Raw genomic sequence first — 10,436 nt, forward strand, 5'->3', positions numbered from 1 at the left:
ATAAGCAAATAAATGGATCTGTTCTGCATAAGGAACATGTTTTTACAACTAAAATTTGAAACTGGTAGTTGTTGCAAACATCCAATTAGATGTAAACAGCAAAGCAAACAGCAGTGGAGGAAATGATGCCTATCCAAATCTATACTAGAACAAAGTTTGAAGACTTGAGAAGGATGAACTTACATTACATGTTAACACGGGCTCGACAAAGCCCTTCTCCATGTTGATGGAAGGATAATTCAATAAATTCCCCAAAGAAAATTATTTATAAGCGTTGCCATTATTCTACATTTTACAAAGAGTAAATATAGATCAAATAATATTGGAAGAAAAAGAGGATAATGAAGCTCAGGTGCAGACTGACGATACATAATCAAATAGCAATTAATTAAGTACAACGTTACAAGGCAAAAGGGAGAGAGGTACTGACATGAGCAATGCAGAGCCAAGTATTGTTGTGAGATCGTATGATCCATTAAGCAAGGAGATTCATCTGAAATTAGTTTTCATACAAGAGAGAAGGTAAGGCACATGCAGAAATTTAGGAGTTCAAATTTTGAATTGATATCATAGACAGTACCTGACGCTAGGCTCTCAGCAGTTCCAATAGGGGTTTGGCCACTGGAGTAGGGGTAGGAGAGCAGTTCTAATAGGGGTTTGGCCACTGGAGTAGGGGTAAAGTGTGGTACAGTTGGGCCTGTGTTTTCTATGGCTGCTGATCTATCTGATTTAACAGGTATCACTACCTTTTCCAAATACCTAGTTTGTACTCCTTAAGGATCTGCACTCACCCTCTTCCTTTTGGACATCTATTATGAAAGAACAACATTTGACTAGAAAAACATAGTGTGACGACACATGGAATATGTACAGAAAATGTATAGGTATGGCATATACTCATATATGATGCTTAAACTAAGAAGATGGTGTAACAAAGTAGAAGTAATGCAAGAGGTCAGATGCAAAATATGTGCGACCAATACAACTTTGCAAAGTTAGAGCAAGCACCTTGATGGGTGAATAAGATAGGCCATCCTCCACCATGCCAAGTTTGTTAGCCAATGGATTGTTCCGCAATATTCCTCTCGTGTGCCCATTCTCATATTCATTTTGATAATGTTCAATATCTGACATGCATGAAAACATAAAAACAAGTGAGATTTTCTTTGTAATGCAGAAGTGATTCTAATCCAATATTGCCTCCCTGTAAACCCCTTTGTGCGATCTCTGCAATTCTTTTAAGAGATGCCATGCATGCTGTAATTTGGTGTGTGCATTAATATAATGTGGCCTACTACTCAAAATATGAGAGCTCCAGAAGTGATGACACTTCACAGATGACAGATTCAACATATAGTAAAGAAGAACAAGTCGACCTGACCTGACAGATTCAAAATATACTAAGGGAGAACAACTCGACCTGACCAGTCGACCGCAAGAGAAGAGTATCATCTTAAAGAAGAGCAGAAGAGCAAGCAGATTGAAGATATTACAAGTCTTTCAGTACAATGTCGGTTGGCCACCCTGATGAACCAGAGCGCACAGAGAATTACTATTCTTTCCGGTGTCTCCATATGTGGCTCACATGCATTTCGAAACTAAAGTAGGAATATTTAGCTAACCAATTAAACATCTCTTAGTTTTACTAATATCAGCGATAACATCAGATATGAATTTGTACAACTAAGCTTGTTTAGCTCGATGGGTGGAGCAGTGCTATTACGACACGAACCATGTAGGCTGATTGTGGTCATCATAAAATGGGGAAACCATAAGCACGATGAGTACAGTGTTGACCGTGGCAGTGGGATGGCAGATCTAAAGCTGCAAACCGCGCAAAGGGTAGTTGGCAACCGATGTTTGCTTTGAAATAACAACTAAGATTTGGTATGGACAAGAAATTAAGGTCAACAAGTGACAAAGAAACGCAATTATGCCGTCTCTCTATATGTCGCGACATGCATTTGGAAACTCAAGTGGGACCTTTAGCTAACCAATTAAATGTGTCGGTTAACTAATATCAGTATCATATCACAGTCATATTTGAACAACTAAGCTTTTGAATTCTGAGTGTTGTGTTGTTTAGCTTGAAGGGTGGAGTAATGCTAGTACGACAGAAAGCACCTACGCAGATCATAATAGAGTAGATAAAGGGGGAAAACCCTAAGCATCAAGAGAAAAATCAGGAACGTGGAACTAGCTGGACCAGTGGGTGGCGCACATGCTTTTCGAAACGAATATAGGAACATTAGGTGACTAATTAAACGTTCTCTGCTTTAGTGATATGAGCATCATATCAGATTCGTATTTCAACACGTAAGCTTTGGGTTGAGGTCTTGAGGAGCAGTGCTAGCACGACACAAAGCACCTACGATGATGGTAGTGAATATAAAGGGGGGAAACCATAAGCTTTACGAGTATAGTGCCCGTGCCATGGCGGATCTGAAGGTGCAAACTGGACAAAGCTACTTCACAACCAATGTTTGCTTTCAACTAGCCACTACGATTTGGTACGGACAAGAAAAGTACAGTAAACAAATTACGATCTATTTTCCGGGTGAGATCAATAACTTAAGCACATATGGAAGAGTATCACCACTCTTGCGATGCTGTGTAGGCCTATGCTGATACATTGAGGGTGCTGCGGGTGCGATGGATGCCGGTGGCGGGGAAGAAGACCTTAGACGGCAAACGGACGGGTCGGGGGATATATCCTGCTGCCGTGGACGAGGCGTTCGTAGGAGCGGCAATGGCAAGGTGGACGACGACGCTGATGAAGCGAGAGGAGGCGACGAAAGGATCCTGGTCCAACGTCGTGGATGAGAGACGTCCATCTCTTGAAGTGGACGACGGGGTAGGGTAGCGGCTTCGACAAGGTGGAGGATGGGGTGGCGGAAAGAGGAGGCTGGCCACAGTGCGGAGATTGTCGTGCCGCCGACGGTGTATGAATGGGGAAATGGAGGGAAGGGGGGATCTCAAACTTTGGGACGCGCTTCTCTGCAATGTGGGAAAGTTATGAACTTATCCCCCGTTTAAAATTTTGGACATCGCGTCGGTTGGGATAGGACGGTAATCTCACATCTCCCAAATATGCCGGTAACTATTTCGGGCAAGGAGAGGGTGTTTTGCCGCCCACGGTTGGTGCCCACAATGTATGAACGGGGCTGACAGGTAGGGCAGTTGTGTCATGTCTGAGGGAAGTTACACATATGTCCCTATTTAAAATATTAGCCTACATCGATTTTGGACGAGGAGAGTTTGTTTTGCCGCCCACCGTGTATGAATGGGGAAATGGAGGAAGAGACACATGTCTTTCGGACGAGCTTGAATCAAATGTGTTTTGCCGCCCACGTTTGGCGCCCACTGTGTCTGAATGATCTCAGAGGTCGTCGTGTCACATCTAATTGAAGTTACTAGTCTACCCCTATCAACAACAGTATAAATCCGGTCGATAAGGACGTCAAGTGTCAGGGGTAGACAGTAATTTCCATCTCGCAAACACTTGCTTCGGGCAGCCCACAAATTATAGTGGGTGTTTAGCCGCTTCGTTCAAAACTTGGGAGAATTAGCATTCACGTTTGCCCTGGGCCCTGGCAAACTAAATTCAAATCCAATTTGTATTCGATTATGAATATCCACAGACAATTCTACGTTTTGTTATTTATTTCTTCAAAACCACAACAAAGATTTATTCCACCTTTATATATGATTATGATTTAGAAATGCCATGATCTTCGAATTCAATAGGTTCGATACACTCTGAGTCAAACAGTTATTTAATCCAATACAATATGCTCACACGAAAAACAGTTCACCTTATGTCAATCATACAAGTACTGAGGATTACCTCGCCTAAAAAATTCGGATCATTACAACACATGGACAACATAGGGGGTCTTGCAACATAATCCATTCAGAGACATGACACAACATGCAAGTACAATAATCTAATGACAATTTCAACTGGTATCTAAAGAAGAACCAGGATTATCTTGGGCTTCAGATAGCAGAAACAGCAGGACCTCCTCCGTCTCCAAATGCAACATTGTTACTTCCTCCAATTCTTGGGTTGCTTGCATAATGCGTGCTGCTAATTCCGTAATTTCCAGCCTCAAGATAAAGATTACCTCATTCATGGCAGCCACACCATCTCTTTCTGCCTCTAGTAGAGCCTCAAGCACTATAATATCTGTGCTCAGACTGCTCTCCGGCGGTGTTGCCTCTGAACTGCTACCATCTGGTAACATGGATGGCGCACTGCTTCCACAAATAGATTCTGGGGTTGTACATTGTGTCCTAGTGTGAACGGCATCCTGAAAGGTTTCTGCTGGACATAAGTAAGAGATAGTTATCATATGATCTAGGCAGTAAGCTTACATGGTAAATGACAGACGAATTATTGCCGAGCATGGCAAGCTATATTTAAATGGTTCGAAGCGGCATCAGCCGAAAAGAAATTAAAATGGTAAGATGAAACTAGGGATGTAAGTGGCAAATAAACGACATCCGCCAGTCCCATCTAGTTAGTTTTTGCAACCTCCCTAGTTCATTTTCCTCAAAAAACAAAAACTCTTTTGAACTATCATACCACTAGTGGACTTTAATCGGGATTAAACGGGACCCAGTTGACATCCCTAGTTGAAAGGGAGTGTACCACCGCTATATTTAAGTTGCCAAGGCATCTAAGCAGTTGAAATAATTTGAGAAAGCACTTATAAACTATGAAGACAGTCTTGTGATGAAGTTGAGAGGAAAAGTTAAGGACTCAAATGAAATAGGCATGCATTTCTTTACGATAGTACATCAGGCATTGCTGACATATTGGCCAACTCAGGTATAGCGTAACAACAAACACGCATTCGAATCAAGCAATACAGCAAAGCAGACAACTGAACTATTTGTAATTCGGTAGGATCTAGGTTGAGGGCACAAGCCAAGAAAGCAGCCCACTCGCATTACATTTCGCATGTACTAGAACACACTGGCTTACCTTATGTTGCTGTGAAGCCTCGCTGCTGTTGCAATGTTCTTTGAAGATATCGTCAGCATCTCGTGGTTGCAAATCTAGTTGTTGTAGTTTATTCTGCACCTTCTATTTAGGTAAAATTAATTTTAATCGCATGCACTGGTCCGAAATGATCAACAATGGTTCATCTAAACTAATGAAAGAAGGGTGTGTGCATACACGACAATATATCTGCTTCCCTCTATTTTTATGCTTGTTCGAGGTGCCAACCCCAAAAGAACAAATATTTTGCTTGATGGGGTTGGCAACTCCATAATTAATAGAAGCATCAAATTAGTCATGCAACTTGGGAAGATCAAGAACACATAAACAAGTAATGAACAGAGGCTCGGAGTAGTGATGTAATAGCTAGCATTAGAAAATGTAGGGTAAAACGAACAAAAAGCAGCGGAACCACATGCTAGTTTGCTGATGTGTAATTAAGCATAGAGAACATTAAGAAGTCTGATGGAACCAACATGTGGCATCAAGACAACACCATTATCATAAATATAGCCTTCAAGAAGTAAAATAGGAGGCAATGATATCTAGGAAGTACAGTAATACTCCCTCCGTTCCAAAATAGATGACTCAACTTTGTACTAACTTCAGTACAAAGTTAGTACAAAGTTGGGTCATCTATTTTGGAACGGAGGGAGTACTTAGGACAAAACTAAAATATTAACTATATGTGCACTGGTATGTAATTGAAAGGTGCGGTGCTTATGCTAGGAAAGTGAACGTAGGCGCCGGCCGTTGGATAATAGTACCTGATTCTTGGTGGCGTATGGGTATCGTTGTCATACTTGATAGCTAAGGATCATCGATGGTGCTCGTGTTGTGGTTGAGTTTGGGCTGGCTGTCGCCGTCGCTAAAGCGGCTTTGGTGCTACGGTTGCGGCGCCTGTAGACATACAAGAAAGCTCATCTATGGTAAGTGAAAAGTTGCACGATAAAGAGAAAAACCGAAGGAGTACAAATCGAAATAACCTGATGAGGTTGAGGCGTCGGTAAAGCAGGGCCGGTGGAGTTGAATATGGCGTCTGTGGAGCGGGTCCGGTGCAGTGGACTAAGGCTTTGGTGGGCGCGTTGTACAGTGCTTTCGATGAGGCGGATCTGTTGCGGTGGACGAGGGCTTGCATGAAGGGCCAGCGAAGGGGCGGGCGAGGGAATCAGTGAAGGGCCTACACTGTTGTGGATGAGGGCGCCGGTTAAGAAGATCCAGTGTGGTGGACCATGATTGCGGTGAAGGAGATCTGGAGCAGTGGACAAGCCAGTCGTTGAAGCGGCTCCGGTGAAGTGGTGAGTTGGCAGTTGGGGGTTCCAAGGTGCGGAAGGTCGATCCAGCGGGGTGTGAGGTCCATCGCTGCGGCGGAGGACTAGATTCGGCGGCTTGCCGTGGTTGGGGGGTCGGGGAGGGGAAGGGGAGGGGTTCTGGGGAAGAATGTTGGGGGCAAAGAGGGGAAAACAATTGAGTTACCAAAGCAGCCCTTTTCCGTTCATGTGGCAGGGGTAAAGCAGGAATATCGCAGGGCTAAACTTTCGAGCGTGTGATATTTTGATGTGAGCGGGAAGTTTGAAAGCTTTTGGTGCCTAAAATTTTATGTATTCTACTCTCGTACGACCGACTATGATATCATGGCCGACAATTTGTTTTTTTTGCACGAAGAAAAAAGTGCAAGTTTTGAAAATCAATGTCTCCAACTCGAAACTTAGATTGTCCATTCAATTCAAATATGGATCATTGAGCTACTACAAGCAAATACCATCATACGGTCCAATTCAAATGAAATTCCAAATGTGTTTATCCTAAATATGATGACAAAAGCAAAAATGTGTATGTGTATGAATAAAGTGGATGATTATAAAGTTTGAACATGCCCGTATGTGTATACCTCTAGGTTTGATATATGAATTTGAAATCACAAAATCCCGGCTTAAAAAATGTACCTCCATTTAAATGAATTACGAAAGCTAATGATGGAGGCGAATTCCAAAATTTCAATCTTAGGTTTGTAATTCTGGTACATCAAGGTATATCACGCATGTTCAAAAGTATCGTTATCTCATAGTCCAAACTGCGAAACAAATTGATCAACTATGAGTGCACAATATCTCAATTACGCTAAAGTCTCTCAAATATAGACACCTCACTCTTTATCTGAAGCCACCCCCCCTCGCCCCCCACACACACATAGAGAAGTCGTTCTCTCCCCCAAACACCAACACACGAGCACATTAACACCCCTCTCTCTTGTAAAGTCCAGACCCCAATATAGGTCTCTATCACTTTGTTTCTCGGGCATGCACACATCTCTTCCCTCACTCTCTAGGTCTCCCGCTATCTCTCTTTCCCAAGCACACGCACTATGTAGAGTGTATATTTCCCATACACATAAACGTCACCCTCAAACGTCTATCTCCCTAGTTATGTGGTTCTCGCGCACTCACCTCACACACCACCCCCACTGCAAACAAGCACACTTTGTCTCCTTGTGCACCACTCTCCTCTTTCTATCTCTCCCACATGCAGACCCAACCCAGCTCCTTCCCTATATACATATATGTCGTGACTCTTTCCATAGCTCCCTAATGTATCATCGTTCTCGATTTCGCACATTGTTCTCTACACCATCTATTCTAGATCTCTCATGAAGTCCCTATCGCACACACGATGACTCGCTTCCCTTGCGTCTCCGTACATAGGCCAATTTCGAACAACATCAACATTGTCTCCCTATCTATACGCCATTTATGGACACAAACGACCCCTCTCGCCCCCTCTCTTCCTCTCTCTCTCTCTATCTATCTATCTATCTATCTATCTATCTATCTCTCTCTCTCTCTCTCTATCTCTCTCTGTCTCCATCGCTAGCTCTCTCTCCCTCTCTCTCGCTCTCACACCCCTCTCCCACACACACACACTCGATGTCTCTTCCAAATAGTCTACTCCCCCCGCCCGCACCCGTGCTATCCCGCTACTACACATGTCACACCATTCCCCCTTCCCTTATACTAGGTTTACATCATTAGTGGTCTCTCTACTCCACATACACACACTCCCTCTCACACACAAACACGTGCACAAACACACACAGACACGCACAAACACCCATTTATCTGGATCCTCATCTCTCCCCATGTCCGCATGGGTATCTCACACACTCACTCTCTAATTATGTATATGTGTCTCCATGTTACACAACACAAAGCCCCATGTACATGTCTCTCTCTATCCTCCACACACATAGACACAAAGAATCTGTTATCATTGCCTCGGTCTCTAACATATCACTCTCTCTCTCTCTCTCTCTCTCTCTCTCTCTCTCGTAAACACGCTCAACAAGGGTTTCCCCGTGAATAACTTACCGTCTATTCATCAACAGTCGTGGCAGTACGGCGAACACGAGATGTGAAAAAGAATAAATCTACATGTGCTTAGACCACCTAGTATTACTACTAGGACTAGAGGAAACCAAAAAGCACGCCGCCGTCACCCCCTCCTTATCGGCGACGGGAAAATCTTTGTTTTACACAGTCGAGAAGTCATTGTGCTAAGGGACCACATGCCGAGGCGTTTAATAGAATGTAGATGCTAGTTTACAGAAGCAAGTATCGGTAATATGTTTGTATCTCCATACTTATATTTCTTCTCTTATAAAAAACTGAGTTGGTGATGATGGTACGTGTGCCATCTTGCAATATAGACCGTCCGATCTATATCTGACAGATGGAAATTAAACTAAAAGATACCCGCACCCCTCTCCACATTTGCAGACAAGGCCTTCCCTCGTTCATCCTTATCTCCAACAAACCTCATTGTTGAGCAATTAAGAAAGGAAGCCTCTGGAACAAACTGGCCTGGTGGCCGCTGCCGGCGTCGTCAATCCCCATGCCTCCGCTCAGTCGGACCACCAATCACCACCACACCCCACTTCTCTTCACCTTATCTCATATTTCTCGAGATATCATTAGTTTTTACACATGGGATTACTCCCGCAAGGGTCAATCACAACAAGTGTTTTATAAAAAATTCATCTTGATGTTTCGTGCAATGCACAGATCTTGCTAGTACTCCTACAGAAGACTAAGTTGGTGATGATGGTGTGTCTGCCGTCCGTCGTTTCTGACCATTAGATCTACATCTAACGACTGTGAGCTAAGTTGTTGCCTTTTCGCACCAACATCCCACTTGTCTACCAATTTGCAGAAAAACCCATAATTAGTATCTTAAAACCAACCGCATCCCTCCCTGACCTCACAAAAACAGCCCAAGGAATATATTCTAATTGAAACATAACATATCTCTAGTGACATATGTATATCAAAATTAGAGTGTTTTGTATCAATTTTGTGAATAAGTATTATTCTAATTATGTTTCGTTGCAAAGCACATGAATATTGCTAGTATTTCCAACCATGCATTATTTTCCTAGTATTCCATAGTTTTGAGTTTTCCATCAAGATATTAGTCACTCATGGTTGATATTTACTTTCAATCATGTACACATATGCACTATGTGTGGCACCCCAATCCGCATGGAGCAGGGGGCCTTCACATGTCAGCCCAGGATAACACCTGACGCATGACAGGTCCATGATACAGCATTCTAGGTACAAGAATATTCATCAAATACATGTGTATATGATTACATCAGTGATGAATATAATCTTCTGGCATAGCCCTAAGGCTAATTAATGACAACAGAAGTCTATATAAATGGCGGCGGAAGTCTTGGCAGCATATCACTCTGGCTAGGCTCCACAGCTCACAGGACTGGCAAGATTATGGCCTAGCACGACAGAACGAGTGAACGACCTACAAAACTGGCATGACACGCCAGGTCAGTACATTGAATGTACTTGCAAGACAACCAAATACATAGCATCCAAACAATCAGAGGACAAAGCTGGAACCAAGTATATGCAACAACCTAACTCATATTAGAAACTAAGCATGGCATGATATCAACCGAAGACATAAATCAAACTAACATCATGGCATCTATTAGCATGGCAACACCATAGTATATCAAATTTACTTCTAACATGGCAATAGCAAAACATAGCATATCATGTCATGCAAATAAAAACTTACTACTCGTGCAATGCAACCAAACTTATGTACCGAGTCCCTCGGACTCTCTTACCAATGGTGATCGTTACTGAATCACAAACGTGCCAACCTAGAGACATCTCGTGATCCTTACGACAATCACAACCACGACCAATATTTGGTCTCAAACCGTGATCCTTACGACGATCACAACCACGACCAATAACTGGCCTGTGATCCTTACGGCGATCACAACCAAGACCAATAACTAGCCCGTGATCCTTACGGCGGTCACAACCACGACCAATAACTGGCCCGTGATCCTTACGGCGATCACAACCACGACCAATATTTGGCCCGTGATCTTTACAGTGAT

Source organism: Triticum aestivum, chromosome 2B (assembly GCF_018294505.1).
Source record: "Triticum aestivum cultivar Chinese Spring chromosome 2B, IWGSC CS RefSeq v2.1, whole genome shotgun sequence".
In the NCBI taxonomy this organism is placed as follows: domain Eukaryota; kingdom Viridiplantae; phylum Streptophyta; class Magnoliopsida; order Poales; family Poaceae; genus Triticum; species Triticum aestivum.